This window comes from Colobus angolensis, unplaced genomic scaffold (genome assembly GCF_000951035.1).
Source record: "Colobus angolensis palliatus isolate OR3802 unplaced genomic scaffold, Cang.pa_1.0 Scaffold473, whole genome shotgun sequence".
Taxonomy (NCBI): Eukaryota; Metazoa; Chordata; class Mammalia; order Primates; family Cercopithecidae; genus Colobus; species Colobus angolensis.
The window spans coordinates 105,569-118,700 of NW_012118188.1; the positions used below are offsets into that span (position 1 = coordinate 105,569).

The 13,132-nt window shown below is 42.5% G+C and overlaps 1 long non-coding RNA gene across 1 annotated transcript; it reads left to right on the top strand.

Moving 5' to 3' along the window:
* LOC105523764 lies at nt 1-2,056 on the top strand. Its single transcript, XR_001003639.1, has 3 exons — nt 1-58; nt 356-494; nt 1,004-2,056. It is a non-coding gene; the product is annotated as an uncharacterized LOC105523764 (long non-coding RNA).
* Nucleotides 2,057-13,132: the final 11,076 nt, after the last annotated feature.

A 13,132-nucleotide genomic window follows, 5' to 3' on the forward strand; every position in this document is an offset into this window, starting at 1 on the left:
TCTCTGGTTTGTTCGGCCCGCGCAGGTCGCCAGCCTCTTTGTCAGCTGGAATGGCGTGGTGAGTGGGTCTCCAGCCTTCGGCTTTCGGTCTCCGAAGGGGAGGGCGCCCGGCCGGCCCGCAGGCCCAATCAGGGGCTGGGCTCGTCCCGTGTCCCCACAGGCTTTGCCCGCCCCGAGCTCCTCTGCTCCTGGCGGCCAGAACGGAGGGGTAGAGCAGCCCTCGGCTGCCCGGGGGGCGGGCGGCAGTGCTCGTCCCGGGGCCGCGCGAGGCACAGGCGCCGCGCCCAGAGGAACAGCCAGAGGTTTCCGGGGCAGGTCCCGGGCACCGTAACAATTTTGCCCTTTGCTTCCCCAGGGCGGACGCGCCACTACTTTGTAGCGGGTTTCGGGCGGGCCACGCGTGCGGCGACAGGAACCCAACCCCAGCCGACCTTGAGCTCAGGAGTTAGTCTCTTACGTCTGCGGAAGTGCAGCTGCCTCAAGCCTTAGCACAGGTATGTTCGTAGCCTTGAGCGGGGGGAAATGACTCAACCCGGAGCACGTGGCCAGTGGGACCGGAGGGTTCCCCGGCGTCTGTTTGTCCCCAAGGTCCGAATCCGGCTCCCCTTAACTGGAAGGAAACATCCATGTAGATGCTCACCAAACAAAACAGCTGTTTCTAGTGGTGGTTTCAGACTTAGAGAAGCAGAGATCCACGAGGTATGGAGAGCAACGCAGGAAATAAAAAGAAAAAAAATCCCAAAGCACCCTTTCCTGTGCCCTTTTAAGGTTAACCCAGTGCTTTAAGAGGCTAACACAGAAGGGTAAAGTAAGTCTCCATAAAACCCAGAGAAGAGACTGGAAATCTCCCCTTTGGATCCTGTCTGGAGTCACACCTGAACCAGAAAAAATTTCCTTACAACTTGAGCACCTTTGTGATTTTTCTTTACACAGTTTGTAGAACAAACGATACATTTCAGTTTTCTTTGTTTAAAACGTCATTTTAAAACTTTTCTTTCTATAGGTTGACAACTACAGGTACAAGCCATTGAAGCTGGAATGTCCTGTTGCTGGTATTTCAGTTGACTTCAAGCCAACTATCCCTTCCATTACAATAGGAAAGTGCCTCTAATAAGGCTAAATATGCGTACTAACTTGTAGCAACCACGTGTCCGTGCAGTGCCACAGGAGCTAGAGCAGTGGGACAATGCTGGTGGCAACAGGACAATGTAGCAGGTGCTTCATGTTCACCTTTTCAACCTTTTTCATTTAATTGTCACAACTCAGAGGTGGATTCTGTTAGGGACAAGCTGCCCCAGGACCACCCCGCCCCCGCCAACTCAATGCAGCTGACCCTTAACCTGAATACTCTGCAGCTGCATTCCTGAACCCCTATCTAGGTGCCACAGCAAGGTCCCCAGACTTGCTACACCGAAGCCCTCCGGGTGGCACGGGGGAGGTCATGAGAAACGTGGATAAACCTAAGTTACACCCCCTTGTAAATTCCTGTTTTCACAAGATAATATATTGTAAGCCGGCCACGAGATGAAATGTGGTAAAGTTAATCAACTAACAACCCCCCGGGTCTCTCTCTCCCCCATATAAACCCCCCCATTTTGTAAGCTCCGGGCTGCCACCTCTGACTGGTGGAGAAGCCCGGCAGGTTAATAAACTTACTTGCCTGACCTTGGGTCTCTCGTCTTTTCTCTCTGCTAACCTTACAGATTCTATTCTCCCATTTCATAGGTAAAGAAATGGATTAGGGGTAACTCAAGTTTCATCACATGTGAGTATCTCTGAGAGGCTTCACGTGTATAACTTTTCAGCAGTGTGACTTCTGGAAAGTCACCTGTCTCTTGAGATTTGGTGTCCTGCTGTAACAGTTAAGAATTAAACTAGGAAAGAACCACAGTCGAGCTGTTAGGAATATGAACTATTTGTATTATTTCATTGCATTGAGCCGAAGAAGTTTCACAAAATTTGGCACAAAATGAGTATCTGTCAGCGCATTCTGGTTTTTTTGTGTGTCTATGTAGCACGTATTTAATATTTATCTTGGAGTCATTCTTAATTCATAGCACTGGTCTTACCTTTTTATCTAAACTTTTATGTTCCATATTGTAAAGTCTAGCCTCATAAGTTTTAGGTAATTGCTCATAAGTTCAGATAATGTTGAATTGTAATCCCAATGTTGGAGGAGGGGCCTGGTGGGAGGTGATTGGATCAAAAGGGTGGATTTCCCTCTTACTGTTCCTTATAATAGTGAGTTCTCATGAGATCTGGTTGTTTAGATGTGTAGTGTGGCTGGTGCCTGTAATCTCAGCACTTGGGAAGGCCAAGGCAGGGGGATCGCTTGAGGTCAGGAGTTAAGACTATCTTGGGCAACATAGTAACACCTCCTCTCTACAAAAAATGAGGCAGAAGGATTGCTTGAGCCCAAGAGGTTGAGACTGCAGTGAGCCATGATCTTGTCACTGTGCTCCAGCCTGAAAAGAAAAATTAATAAAAATAAAGATTATGCAATTGTGCATATGTTTTCTCAAGTCAGAGGCAGAAGAATGGCAGAGTTTAGATTAATGTGTGGCACCTCCCCTTCCTCCTACTTTGGCCATGTGCTTCCTTTTAGACATACCTCATGATTGTGAGTTTCCTGAAGCCTCAGCAGCCAAGCTCCCTGTGTAGCCTGCTGAGATGAGACAAACCTTTTCTTTATAAATTACCCAGTCTCAGTTCCTTATAGAAATGTGAGAATGGACTAGTACAAAAAATATTCAACTAATGCATTAGCTGGCTATAATTGCTAAGGAGGGAAGGAAAGGGAGATGACTTAACATGGCCAGCAAGGGAGGCCTCACTCAACATGAAAGAGCTGAGGGAGATGTCATGGCCTTATATATAGTTGAGGGGAGAGCATTCTAGGCAGAAGGAAAACTAGTGCAAAGGCCCTGAGGATAGTTGTGTTTAAAGGTTTGGAGAAGCAGTGAAGCTATAGAGAAGTGCCCTTGGAGGGGAGGACTTAATGTCTGTATATAGTAGTGGAGAGTTGGTTATTTTCAAACTCTTGTAAAATGGCAATGTGCTCTGGCCTTCAGGGCTCTGAATGTTTTAATTTAACTGGAATGCTCCCTATTGCCTTATACCTTACTGCTCTTAACCTAACTTTTCTCTGACCACCACCAGCCCTTCTATGTAATGGCCCTGTAGCATCAGAACTACATTGCACATTGTGTGTGAACTTGCCTAACTGCCTGTGCTTCTCTCCATTCTGTAAAGTCCCCCTTGGTTCCCACCATATTACAGAGGGTCTAGTCAGGTGCTTGACATTTTGTAGGTAAGTGGCTTATAGTCCCCTTCTAAGGGCAGCATAATGTTGAGCCTAGGTTCAGATCTCTATGTGTGATCTTAAACCACTTAGTGTTAGGTTTTATTAATGAGTAATATGTGATACATCAGACTACTTGGTAAGTAGTAAGTACTCAGCAAATGATATATTAGTTGGTAGTACTATTTAATCATTTTTATAATACCGTAGAGTCATAATGTTAGAACAAAATGACAATATTGATATTTAGTATTCTGCATGTTTCGGCCACACATCTACTAAATTTGGAACTGATACTTAGTATTTACATAGTACTGGAATAGCTCTAATGTTCTTTTAATGGAGCGTTTAATTATGGATCAAGTACTATGCTAGATATTGTAAGAATCAGTGAACAAGTATACAAAAATCAGTGGATATGGTTGGTTGTGATAACTCATTGGCCACATTTCAAATATTCAATAGCTGCATGTGGCTAGGGGCAGCACAGATAAAAAGGCTCTAGCAAATAGTTGTCAAGAATAACCACTGGTTTCACAAAGCACCCCATGGAGTCCTGGTGGTGGTCCTCTCCCCCTTGAGTTATTTGGGCAGAGGCCCTGTAACACATCCACGGCTCAACAGCCACATGTGGTTAGGGGCAGCATAGATAGAAAACATTTCCATTACTGCAGGGTTTTATTAGCAGTACTGTTGTAGCATTGCATGATGCAGCCAACTTTTCAGAAGAGACAAGCTGTCAGAACCTGGAAAGACAGTGTAGTCTGAATGACTGCCTCCAGAGATAATCAGGCCTAATCTCTGGAACCTGTAAATGCTACCTTATTTGCAGATATTATTATAATTAGATTAAGGATCTCAGGATGGGGAGATTACTTTGGATAATCCTAGTGGGCCCTAAATGCGATCACAAGTTCCCTCATGAGAGAGAGCCCGAGGGAGATCCACACACAGCAGATTGGAAGATGCTGGCCTTGAAGATCGGAGTGAGGCAGCCCCCAGGAGCTGGGAGATACCAAGGAACATATTCCCCATCAGAGCCTCCTGAGGAGCATCGTTTGATTTGGCTCAGTGAAACTAATTTCTGACTTCTGGCCTTCAGAACTGAGAATAAATTGCTGTTTTAAGCCACCAACTTGTAATTTGTTACAGCAACCTCTAAGATCACAAATAGCTGGGGCAAGAACCCCACCACCTCAGCCTGCCTCCACTGTTTTTATTAGTGCCGTGTGGGTGGTTGGGAGTAGATCCTATATATATTCATTAGTCATTTTTTAAAGGTATGACCATGAATTTAAAATGTATTTAGACTTTAATCTTGAGATACATGAGCATGTGACTAAAATATGTTGGGTCAGCAGATACCTCCTAATAAAGCATTGTGAAAAGTAAGGAATCAATTTATGGTTTATTGGAAAGTCATTTATGCACACTTGTATTTATACAGTACAAGACACCACATTTCATAAATTCAGTAACTGAAGCAAATTAAGACAATAGAAAGAGCATTCTAATTAGAATTTTTGCCCTGCGGGCTGTACAGTTTCAGCCAGTAGTGTCCTGGAGGTAATACAAACTGCTAAAGTGAGATAATGTTTTCATAAACTTCAGTTTCAGTTTGTTTTAAGAAATGTAAACTTGAATCTCTCGGCAAGAGAAGGTTCTCAATATTTAGCACAAAGTGTGCATCTGTCAGCCTATTAGGTGTTTTCGGTGTATGTAACATGTAAAACAGGACTTAAAAGGACAAAATGGTACTAGTGTCCTTTAAAAATATATATATCGGCTAGGCACAGCCTGTAATCCCAGCTCTTTGGGAGGCTGAGGCAAGGGGACTGCTTGAGGCCAGGAATTCGAGACCAGCCTGAGCAACAAAGCAAGACCCCATCCCTACAAAAAGTCAAAAACTTCGCTGGGCACAGTCATCTAATCTACTTGGGAGGCTGAGGAGGGAGGATCACTTGAGCCCACAAGTTCAAGGCTGCAGTGAGACATGACTGTCACTGCACTCCAGCCTGGGCAACAGAGCAAGACCCTGACTCCAGAAAAGTAGTATCACTAATAAAACTAGTCTTCCCAGGGTGAGCTACCACAAGGCTCTGACTTAAGTCCTTGCCACTAGGTTGCAGTAATACTAATTCTGAATTATGGGATACTACACGTAAACAGCACTGTACTAGAGTCTGGGAAGGAAATTTGGGCAAAGAACCTAAGTGTTTTAATGAGAAGTTCATACTTAAATTTATTATGGGATGGAATAACACATGGTTCACCTAGCTCCCTAAACATGTTAATTGACAAAATACTATCTGAAATCCTTTACATTTTCTAGGTGTATCAAAATTTCTTCTGTGTGAAACCATTTTTCACCTATTCTCTGTAAGAATACCTTATATCAACTGACATGAATTACTAATGCTTTTTTATTACAGTGTTTCAGCAAAACCACCATTTCACTGGACCATGATGTACTTGAGGCTATTCGTGGGCTCATGAATATTCAAGTAATTCAAGCTTTCCTTTAATGAATGCTGTTAGAGCTGAAGCATAGGATATGAAGGTCAAAACTCAGTCACTTGAAAATATTGTATATATTATTGTTCATACCCTTTGAAACTTCTCAAACTATAGAATCTCATTCTCATGATGAAAGTTAGGATCAAACTGAACCCTATTTGCCCTTTATTATAAATCCTAGAGATGAACAGTTTATATATAAAAATCCATTTAAAAGTGAAATTTAGATTCTATAAGGAACAAGGTATTGTGAGATTCTGAACGTAATCAGGTCCTCACTTTTTGGTGGGTGGGAAGAATGAAAGAGAACAGTATATTTTTATTTAATACTTAAACTGCCCACAATTCTTCATTGTTTTTTCTTTCTTAATTGAATCCCTGTTTCCAACATCTGAGCTCCATCTCCCACTCCCAAAAGAAGTTTCATTATTATAAGTTAAATATTCCTGCCCAAGTATGGCCACTCTCAGACTACTTTTGAGATGTGTCCATACAGAATAACAATTGCTAGCTCCCTGTTGAAGGTTTAACTGCTTAGCCTGCAGGTAACCTGATGAGCTCACATTGAAGAAATTAAGGCAGAAATTCTCCTACAGTTAGTTCCTTACCGTGAGATAACAGTTTGTTCCTCCTAATAAACTTCTAGTTCCATCCTCTTTTTTTTTTGTCATATCCAGCTCTACAAGTTTCACGCTGTTTAAATCACGTACCTACAAAAACCTGTTTAAAATGTTTGGATACTCAGCTTGTTTCGGCCTGAAATTTCTCCAAGACCAATGAAACAAAACAGGATTGTGCCCTGAATACACACCCAAGCTGCAGGCTCCTGCTTAGCTCTATTTTGCTTTGGCCTCCATTAGATCTTCAGCCACAATAGCAGGAGATAACAGTCTTCCTAGAAGCTTTCATCAGCTGCAAGTTTTCTTACAGAATGAAACTTTTCTGCTATTTTTCTCACAGTTAATTGGCTATTTGAGAAAACCGAATTTCTGGCTCTCAGCATTTAACTGGATTCTGTGGGTGACTGGATGACCGCTTTGCACATCACTATGGGTATCATCCCTACCTTCTTTAAACCTTTTGTGCCAGTCAAAAATTCTTGCTCTTGATATGTCATCACAAGAAACTACTTTTTTTTTTCTTTTTTCTCTTTTGCGACAAGGTCTTCCTCTGTCACCCAGGCTGGATGGAGTCTAGTGGAACAATCATAGTTCACTGCACCTTGATACCCTGTGCTCAAGTGATCCTCCCATCTCAGCCTCCTGAGTAGGTGGGACCACAGGTGCGCACCTGTGGCTAATGGCTAATTTAGTTATTGTTTTTTATAGAGATAGGAGGGGTCTCCCTATGTTGTCCAGGCCTGTCTTGAACTCACGGGCTCAAGTGATCCTCTTGCCTCAGCCTCCCAAAGTTCTGGGATTACAGGTGAGCCACTGGACTCAGCCAGAAACTACTTTTAACAGTTCTAATTGCCACTTGTCTTGGCTGTATATTCAGAAAGAGCCAGTTTGGAATTAGGGTTTTTTGATTGCTATTGATAAGAAGGTTCAAATGCAATAGTCTATTCCAAGTGTCTCACTGACATATTTAACTTTACACAAAGTTTAATATGAATTCTTTGCTCTAACAGTCACCAATTTTAGGGTCAACAAAAAAATAATTCTATTCACATCTAAGAAACTTAGCTGGCAACCTTAAAAGCTCTGTTGTAGCCAGCGGAAACATAACCTATTCCAGCAATTTCACAAACTACACAAAAATTGGTAAATATTTCAACAGATGAGTACAAATAATCTTTGGAGAAGGTGATAAAGATTTCAGTGCTATATCATCTTAGCCTTCTGTTTTCCCACCTACAAAAGGGTCAAAAATAAATCAGTATTTTCTTGTTCAATTAATGGGAAAATGATATATGAAATACTTTAATTATATGTCATCAGCACTGTTTGCACTCTGAAAGAACCTAAGATTTTAAAAATACATCCTAATAACATGTATATTGCCACTTGTCTTGGCTGTATATTCAAAATGAGCTAGTTTGGAATTATGGGTTTTTTTTTTTCTTTTTTCAATTGCTGTTGATTGGTAGGGAGGCTCAAATGCAAGGTACCAAAATAGTTATTTCCAAATATAGAACAAGAGAATAGATGCTGTTGTCTCCAGTCTGTATAATACAGTATGTGTGGTTGGGTTTCTAGGAATTCTAACACATAAGTATTGCTTCCCAAATTCATCCTGCAAATACTACCTAGTGAAGTCAATCTAAAATAAGCACACATACACTGAAAAATACCATCTTATAAGCTTTGAACACATATTTCATACATCTCTCAAATCAAATTTTGAAGAGGTTTTCACAAATTACAATTGTACAATGTGGATGCTGGAATTAAAATAGGTTTTCCACTTCCAGAACTTCCATCATCCCAAACAAATTTTATACCCATTAAAAAGCAGCTCCTCATTCTCCCTTCCCCTAGCCCTTGAGAACCTCTATCCTGCTCTCTGTCTCTACGAATTTGACTATTCTCAGTGCTTCATATAATTGGAATCATACAGTATTTATCCTTGTGTCTGGCTTATTTCACTTAGCATAATGTTTTCCAGGTTCATCCATGTTATAGCAGGTGTCAGAATTTCATTTTTAAGGCTGAATAATATTTCATTGTGTGTGTGCCTCTGTGTGTGTGTATACCACGTTTTGCTTACCCAGTCATCTGTTGATCAACATTTGGGTGGTTTCCTCTGTTTGGCTATTGTGAATATTGTTATGAACATTGGTGTACAAGTATCTGAGTCCTTGTTCTTTCAGTTCTTTTGGGTATACACTGACAAGTGAAATCGCTGGATCATATGGTAATTCTATGTTTAATTTTTTGAGGAAGTACCATACTATTTTCTAGAGAGGCTGCACCATTTCACATTCCACCAGCAAAGCACAAAGGGTTTCAGTTTCTCCATATCCTCACAAACATTTGTTATTTTTCTATGAACGGTCGTAATTGTATGTGAAGACTCAGGTATCTACAATGTTATGTATTCTCTTCCCAATTGCACGATTTTTTCAGTGCTTTGCTTTCATGGAAAACAGACTCAGGCTGGTCTTTCTTATGGTTTTAAGTACAGGGTACTTTAAGATAATTTTGTGGTGTTTGCTAAATTCAAGAATTCAATACAGGCCGGGCGTGGTAGCTCACACCTGTAATCCCAGCACTTTGGGAGGCCGATTCCGGCAGATCACCTGAGATCAGGTGTTCGAGACCAGCCTGGCCAACATGGTGAAACCCCGTCTCTACAAAATATACAAAAATTAGCCGGGAGTGGTGGCTGGCACCTGTAATCCCAGCTATTTGGGAGGCTGAGGTGGGAGGATCGCTTGAACTCGGGAGGCAGAGGTTGCAGTGAGCCGAGATTGCACCACTGCACTCCAGCCTGGGCGACAGAGCGGCACTGTCTCAAAAAAAAAAAAAAAAAAAAAAAAAAAAGAATTCAACACATATTGCCATGTTCCTTCACTGGGGGAATCTCCATTACTTTTTGGGGAGGCTGATAGGGCTGCTTAAAGTATTTGTATTAGAAAGGCACTGCAAGATGTAAACGTGAAGATGTAAACCGGACCTTATCCTACCTAAATCCTCTTTAAATTAGCAGAAAGAGCAGCAGCTAGAAACGGGCTGGAATCCACCATTTAACTAAGGCGGTTAATCCCCCAAAGCATGGTAACATACTGTACTGCACCCCCTAAAAGTGTGTTACCAACAGGACCACAAACAAGTTTGCCCACTTTTTAATGCAAATGTCCCTTTCAAGATCGCAAATCCTTCAAACACAGGGCCTAATCCAGTCGCGCTTTACTACTACGGGTTCCTCCAGCCAACTGGCAGGAGAGCCGCCCCAGGCCCCGCGGAGAAGGCAGGTACGCGTGAGGGAAAGGAAAGCCCGGGCCGCGCCCACCTCGGCCCCTGGCACTGCAGGTCCTGCGGGTCCCGCGGGTCCTGGATTCTAGGCGAAGCGGCCCACAGCCTGCGGCTGCTCAGACCTCCTCACCTCGCCCACCTCCCAGCCGCCTCCCGGCTCCAGGTCCGTAGCAGAAGGAGGCCTACGGAGGTCCCTGGCACGCGAGGAGCAGAAATACCTTGAGGGGCGGGACCAATTGGCCCAGCGCTGGACGAAGACCAGCACCCTCGCGGGAGTTCTGAGAGCCCCGGCAGGCCGCGACAATACTGGGAGACGTGTCTGTCAATCACTGGATGGGGGCGGTCCTGGGGGGGGCATGCAGTTGGCTAAGCACGGAGAAGCTCGAGTTCCATTGGCCATTTTTCCGGTCCCAAGCCCACCCCTAGGCCTGAATCCCCGTCCAGTTCCGCCGGTCCACTCTCCGCCGAGAGGCTGGGGAGGAAGAGAGGAAACGCCCGGCTTAGTTTTGGTTCCTTCTGCTGGAGGCAGAAGGAAGAGTCCCAGACCTTCACCCATGGTCCCCTGGGCACGTTTCATGCCCAGGTTCTGACATGTCCTGTGGCATTCTGGACCTCTGCCTTCTACCCTGTGTCCCACGCTGATCCATCCTAGGCAGGGAGAAGGCAGCGTCGCAGGGACAATGCCAAAATCAAGATATTTCTCTTAGAGCTTTCTAATATTAATACCTTATGTCTAGGTCTGTATAGTATACAATGAGCATATATACTTTTTGTAAATCTCTGAAACCACCCCCCTTCATTAAATCATCAAACTAGTCACAGTGAAGTAAGTACTGTTTTTCCTTATTTTTCAAGCAAGGAAGCATGAGTAGGATTTAGAGGTCAGCTCACGTCCTGTCATGTTTACTTCCTAAATATCAGCTGCACCCTGTCCTCATTCCTATTCCCTTGCTTTAATTCAGACCTTCATAATTGCTTGCCTGGATTAGTTCTACATATAGCTCCCAACTCCTTTTCCGGTTGTTCTCCAAGCCAAAGATTAATCTTCCTAATGCAAATCTGATCGTGTATCTTAAACCCTTCTCAAACGTCTCAAATGTCAACTCCTTTTGTGGCCCCTCATTGCCTGTGGGTTCTGGCAGAGACTGCTTTTTATTGAAATATAACATGCCCACAGATGAGTACACAAAAATGCACAGTTGGCTGAAATTTCACAAACTGACAGTCCTGCCACCAACAACTAATTTAAGAAACAAAACATGGCCCGGCGTGGTGGCTAACGCCTGTAATCCCATCACTTTGGGAGGCCGAGGTGGGCAGATCACTTGAGGTCAGGAGTTTGAGACCAGCCTGGCCAACATGGTGAAACCCTATCTCTACTAAAAATACGAAAATTAGCTGGGTGTGGTGGTGTGTGCCTGTGATCCCAGCTACTCGGGAGGCTGAGGCAGGGGAATCGCTTGAACCCGGGAGGTGGAGGCTGCAGTGAGCGAGATCATGCCACTGCACCTCCAGCCTGGGCGACAGAGCTAGACTACATCAGAAAAAAGAAAAAGAGAGAGGGGAGGGGAGGGGAGAGGAGGGGGAGAGAAGAGAGAGGAGGGGAGAGGAGGGGAGAGGAGGGGAGGGGAGGGGAGGAGAGGGGAGACAGCACACCAGAATTATTTCCTTCTAGTCCACTCCTTTTCACCTAAAGGTAACCGCTCACCTGACTTCTAACAGCATAGAGTAGTATCCTTGGGTTTGTACATTATATACATGGGACCATTTCAGCATATGATTTTTGTGTCTGGTTTCTTTAACTCACTATTACGGTCCTAAGGTTCATCCATATTTTGAGTATAGTCACAGTTTGCTCATGAGGATGCTGCAGTGCATTCCATTTTGTGAATACACCACAATTTATATTCAACCAATTATTGATAGGCATTGGAGTAGTCTACATTTTGGAACTATTAAATATATTGCTGCTATGAACATTGTAATAAACGTCTTTTGATGAACATGATGAAAGATGATTGCATTTCTGTGCGGTGTATACCTATCAATGGAAATCTTGGATTATAGGTTATACTATGTTCAAATTTAGTAGATATTAAATATTTTAAAACGGTTTTCAAAGTGTTTGAGCCAGTTTACACTTATCAGAAATGTATGAGTATTCCAGTTGTTCCACATTCTCATCAACACTTGGTATTTTCCATCTTTTTTCATTTTAGTCATTTTGGTGGGTGATAATTGTGCTTCAGGTGATTTTAATTTGCAGCTCCCTGATGATTAATGAAGTTGAGCACCTTTTCATCTCTTTATTGGCTATTAAGAAATAACTTCATGAAGTGTCTGTTAAAATTTGTGCCCATTTTTAGTGTCTTTTAAATTTGTATTTTCCTAACATTTGATTATGAAAAATTTCAAATATTTAGCAAAGTTTAAAGAGTTTTACAGTAGCGTCTGTAAGCCTACCACATAGATTATTCTACCATTAACATTATATAACACTCGCTTTAGGATATTTCTACCTTTCCCTATATCTATCTTAATGTTGTTGCATTTCAAAGTAAATCGCAAACAGCAATACATATTTGGCCGTTTAAATATTAATATTTCAGCATGCATATCATTAACTAGAATTTAATACTTCAGGTTTCTTTTGATGTAAAATTTACATGAAATGAAATGCACAGATCTTTAGTGTATATATTTGCTGAGTTTTGACAAATGCATTCATTCATATAACCCAAACTTCTATCAAGTATAGAACATACTATCACCCCAGAAAGTCCTTCATGCTCCCTCCCATTTCCACTTTCCCAGGGACAACCAACATTCTAATTTTTTTTCCCCACTGTAGATTAGATTTGCCTGTTTCAGAAGATCATATAACTGGAATCACACAGTATGTTCTTCTGTATAAGGCTTCTTGCACTCAGCTTCCTGTATTTGAGATTTATTCATAATGTTGCATGTGTCAATAACTTATTCCTCCTTATTTCTGAGTAATATTCCATTGGATGAATATATCACAACTTGCTTATCCATTTGAAGAAGATTTTTAAAAATCATTTTATTGAAGTATGTTTGGCATGCTAAAAAGCTGTACATATTCAATGTACACAACTTGATAAGTTTGTAGTTAAGTGTACACCCTTAAAACCATCAGCACCATCTATGCCATGAACCTAATCCATCACCTCCAAAAGTTTTCTCCTGACCTCTTTATTATTATTATTGATAATAACACTTAACATGAGGGGAGGGAAAGAGAGGGAGAAAAGTTGGAAAAACTGTTGGATACGATGCTCAGTACCCAGCTGAAGGGATCATTTATACCCCAAACCTCAGCATCACGCAATACAACCAGGTAACAAGCCTGTACATGCACCCCGAATCTAAAATA